Consider the following 5710-nt stretch of genomic DNA (forward strand, 5'->3'; position numbering starts at 1 on the left):
TACTCACTTCTTGACGGAAAGAATGTTTACAGAGGGATTACTTGATCCTATTGAAGAAATGGAGGTCCCATCTTCCCCACGTCAAGGGACTGAAGTCCAAAAGGTGCCGTTAAACATTTCATGTCTTCAGAAGTTAGAACCACCATCATGTCCAAACTGTATAAAGACCCTGAGCTAGTCTCAGCTCTTCGAGCCTTCCTCAATGGAGAACTAAAGTTTGGGCTACCACAATTTGCACAAATGGATGGAGCTGGGGAGATGCCAATAGAGGAGGAACACTTAGATCCACAACCCAACCTAGATGAGAACCACCATCAGAAGTTAGAACCACCATCATGTCCAAACTGTATAAAGACCCTAGATGAGAACCACCATCAGAAGTTAGAACCACCATCATGCCAATAGAGGATTTCATGTCTTCAGAAGTTAGAACCACCATCATGTCCAAACTGTATAAAGACCCTAAGCTAGTCTCAGCTCTTCGAGCCTTCCTCAATGGAGAACTAAAGTTTGGGCTACCACAATTTGCACAAATGGATGGAGCTGGGGAGATGCCAATAGAGGAGGAACACTTAGATCCACAACCCAACCTAGATGAGAACCTTGTTATAGAAATACCTGTTAACAAGTTGGGACAATACTTTGAGGGTGATGAATCCAATGCGACCATACCAATCACTACTAAGGGATTAACTATGAAGGGAATCCTTGATGGTGGTGTTGGGGTTAGCATTGTGACTAAAAATTGCTGGGAAACTATGGGAAGACCTCACCTTGCGACCACAACCATAGTAGTGAAGATGGCCAATGGGTCTATTGTTAAACCTATTGAGATGCTAGAAGATCTCAAGATCAAGGTCTTTGGACATAAAATAAGGATTACCTTCATTGTTATGGATTTCTCCAAGCACACTATGGCATCGGAGATGATCTTAGGACGCTCTTTCATGACGGAAGCAAAAATGGTGCATGATTGGTCTAAAAACCATGTCTACTTGCAGTTCCAAGATTCTATCATTCGAGTGGATCTTGTTACTGGTCGAGCACATCCTCTAAGAAACAAGTTTATAATTGATCATAGATCTGACACCACAGTTCACTCGGCCCCATTGCAGTATTGTTACACGTGTAAAGCGGACACTGATGTTGACGAAGATTCTCCTTATATGGATGTACTACCTGGGATCACTGAGTCGGACAATGTGGATTGGGTCCACCTAGCAGTAACCATAGACACTTGGGGAAATAGGGGGACAACTTGGGTAACACCTGAGGGGGATGAAACACCACCACTTGTACCCTTAAATATGCTACAAGCAATGCATATAGCTTCTAACAAGACTCATCTTAATATAACAAAAAGAACATACAAATGGGTCCCTAAATCTTCTTTAGCGACCATAGCTAGTGCTAAAAAACAGAAGCCTTGTAAGAAACGTCCCACTCGCTCCGAGAAATGTAAGAAAATGTTGCGTTGGATTCCTAAATGACTATTGGAAGCCCAAGGCTACTATCAAGGAAATGATCAAATCTGGGTGCCAAAACGTAAATTGTGCGCTTACTTGTCACCGGGCCCATGTGAGCTCAATCCTGTGGCTCCAAAACAAATTGAAGATCGCGGAAAGGAAAAAATCACAGAATGCTACACATATACTCCAGAGCTAGTTTGGGTACCGAAGAAAGAACAATTTGTTCCACCTAGCTTAGGAAGGGGGGAGTCCCATGAAGCTTCTAGCTCCTCATGTAATGCATCCATAGAGGTAAAAGCTTCTCCACAGCCTCCACCTACAATAGTGGACCTCCATAAAGCTACAAAGGAATCCACACCTCCGAGTGTTCAAGAATTACCTGATGAACCACTTCAAGTTCGATCCTGGGAGAGTACCTTACCACCCTTGCAACTCGATGAGGCACCTAGGGTAATAGAAAACTATTGGCAAAAATCATCACCTATTACCAACTGGAACAATTGGTTTCAAAGGGTGACGAGCACATTTCAAACGGTATGATCTACCCAAGGAAGGGGGGAGTGTTTGCTGATAGTCATCATTCACTCACTTCCCTCTCAACCTTCCTCCCTGACCTCTCAATCTCCCAATCTTAGGGAATGTATATATAAAGCCTTATACTCACAAAAAACAAAAATAATAAAGAGCAAGAGCAATTAGCAAACGAGTATGCACAATAAAAGTCAAAACATCAACCCAGAGCTACACATTCACATCCGGTACACTGAAACAGAAATCTATGTCATAAAACATCTTTGATCCTCATCACTCGAGTGATGGAGGGTAGTTAAGATTAGTACGAAGGAGTGTTTTGTTTTAGAGTTGACTGATTAGCAAAGTTCCTTTTTCCCACTGATGTGCCTCCTAGAGGTATTCTTTGTGTTTCCTAGTGTGTACAGAGACGTGTTGTTGTTGTTAGGATTTGAACCTTCATGAAATCTTTCTCTCATCCACTTTTCAAATCAAGCGCGACCATCAACACAAACAGGTGTTTCTTGTCCATTAGCATTTCCCCTTATCTTTTTTGCATCTATGATTGTCTGCTTTGATTGTGATGGGTAGCATAATATCCAGCACATTTGCTTAGTATCAAACATTTAATTCAATGTCATTTTTTTGTCATAATCACTTGTTTAGGTTTAAAAATCAAGCAGTCCGACTAAGCTAGTTTGACCAAGCTAAGTGTTAGAGATCTTCTCTTAATACCATGGGGAATGCCTTCCTCATAATCAATGCCTAGTTAGGTTCTTAATCCGATTTAGGCAGCATTGTGTGAAATGTACTAGGGCTTTCTAGCGGGCTTAGTCCCTATTGACCTTTAGCTTAAGTATTATAAAGGGAGTTTACTAGTGTGATGAGCCTGGGGAGGGTAACAATGTTATATGACCCCCCAAAGTTACAAAATTAAAATGCTGAAAACGAACAAACAAAAAATCAAAGTGCCACAATGTAAAATCTTAAGCTGGAAGAGAAATCTCAGCTTGATTTGGTACTTCACTCACATGTATCACCTATGGTACTAGAGCCCTAAAGGTTCCCAGTGTGGGCGCTTTTCCTTGAAAAGCAAAAAACCCAAGGCATACAAAATAAGCACACACATCAAAATTGAATCACTGTGAAAAGACTTTGGGGGGTCAAAGAAAAGGTAATCAGTCAGGCGATGATTTCATGAGAAATTTCTTTTATCGTAGCTTAACTACAAGGTCTTCTAGGTATAGCCTCTAGTCAACCCTTGAACATGAAATACTTGGCTCTCGCGATTAAACGACTTAATTGACCAGAGAAAATTGAGAAGCTTACCCATGGTATTAATAGTCGATCTTTAGTGCCTTTGGACCGTTAAATTAGCGATCCCAGACTTGTTTAATTTTCTATCTTTACAACTGTTTATGCATTTAATTATATTGCAATTTAACGTTTATTGCTGACAAATGGTTTAAAATTCTGTTACCAATCACATTGTCTGCCTACAACTGCATATGCTTTTTAATTCTATATGAGAATGCAATTACTGTGCCGATGTTGTTTGATTTTGCAATGACTGAAGAAGGCTAAGGACATTCATCTCAAATGCTCTTCCACCTCGATAAATGAGCTTCAACTCAATAGCTTCCGAGGACGGAATCTACATCAGGAAGGGGGGCATGTTAACCCTCACGGCTCACAGACACCCTATCACCTACGACGGACGTTGTATTATTTACTTGTAGAGTCAGGTACCGGGCTTGTCGGTCCAATAGGAAAAGGGTAAGAGTGATCGCCGATGAGAGGTGCACTCTAAGTGGAATATTCAAGGGATTAGTTGGCTAAGTATGGTCTCCCAAGTGTGAATGGGGCGAGCTCATATAAAAGTCAACTAAACCTAAAATTTACTCATTCTCTCATTTGTGCAATTGAAGAGTGCTCTTGCTCCATCTCCATCTTCTTCTTCTTCATCTCCTTGTGTGTGTGTGTATGCGAGAGAGAGAGAGAGAGAGAGAGAGAGAGAGAGAGAGAGAGAGAGAGAGAGAGAGAGAGAGAGAGAGAGAGAGAGAGAGAGAGAGATCGAGATCAAGCATTGCGGTGGCACGACGACGGCGAGGCGGTTGAGCACGGCGTAGCAGCGTCTCCCTCTTCTTCGCGGCGAGGAATCCTCCACGAAGCAAGCGTAAAGCGGTGAGTGACACACCATCGTCATCTTTGAGCTTACTAGATTAGGCTTGTTGTGTGCTTGGAGCCATTTGTGGCTCGCACGCGGTGTATCGGCAAGTTCCTTGCATTGACACGTGCGACATACGTGCACACTCTATCATCCGCCTTTTAATGCGGCTATCTTGTTCTCTCTATCTCTTCTACTCTCTGTGTATGTCACACACACACACACACACACACACACACACACACACACACACACACACACACACACACACACACACACACACATGCGCGTGCGCGCAAGCATACATGTCGACCTTCTCTCTGAAACGTGTATACATCATGGAAGGAGGCTCTGCGCTAAAAGTTCATGGTGTCTTCTGATGAAATCCAAGCACAAGGAAGGACTTGTCAATGCCTTGATCATGGGCACCCACATTAGGTTATTTTTTATATGGTGCATTTAGAACCACGAACCACAACATTGCTGGCACTTGAAGGCCATATGGTCTTGACAAAGGTTCTCCAACCTGTTGGGATAGGCATGTCCTTTCATCTCTATGGGAAACATCTCTAAACTTGTCTAGCTTAGTGTTTGGCATTTGGCCTATGCGCTGTATGGCTATGTGTAAGCTAAGTAGAAAGGGAGGAGCTCCAGCCGAATATCTACTCCAGGCTTATAAATAAAGCCCTCTATGTACATCTTTTTATGGTATGGTGTGAACTTTAATGTAACAACTTTTGAGTCAAAAGCACGAGTATATTCTCTCTCTCTCTCTCTCTCTCTAACTGTATAAGCTATGTCTGCACACACACCATCATCAGCCCTCTATGTACATCTTATTATGGTATGGTGTGAACTTTAATGTAACAACTTTTGAGTCAAAAGCACGAGTATATTCTCTCTCTCTCTCTCTCTCTCTCTCTCTCTAACTGTATAAGCTATGTCTGCACACACACACATACCATCATCCCCAACAACTGGTATCAGAGCCAGTAAGCATCACGACAAGCTTAGCAGTCCTATTAGCATCACACAGAAGCCCAATTTGTTGATTTTCAAGTGCATTAATCACTGATTAGAAGGTGATAAAGAAGCCCAAATCAGCCCCTTAATTGAAGAAAACCGAGAGCATGGCTTGAATTTTCTTTGATCCGAGCTCGCGGATGTTTTTCCCTCCCTAAGGCGCTCTCTCCTGCAACTTTGGATCATGCAAAATTGAAAAATTCAGATTATCACCTCATTCAACGGCTTCGGCTTCGCTTCGAAATCTCTTCTCGGCCTTGGAGATTTTCCGATCAGCCCCTACAAATGCAGTCACAGCTCAAAAACGACCCCGATCGCGGAATGGCTTCAAGATCATCCCACCTCACTTTGGACGGCAACTGTTCATCTCAGCAACTCTCAAGTCTCGTTTTCTGTGTACATAATGCTTTTTTTAAAATTATAGTAGCCTTTTGAGCCTTTGATTGGCTAGTGGAGCTTCATACCAACATACTACACAACTCCAACAATTTGCAAAGCTCCCATTATAATATTTTTGTTGATTAAAACCTGCAAGTTTACG

The sequence above is a fragment of the Adiantum capillus-veneris genome, chromosome 19 (assembly GCF_014529385.1).
Source record: "Adiantum capillus-veneris isolate H3 chromosome 19, ASM1452938v2, whole genome shotgun sequence".
Lineage (NCBI taxonomy): Eukaryota > Viridiplantae > Streptophyta > Polypodiopsida > Polypodiales > Pteridaceae > Adiantum > Adiantum capillus-veneris.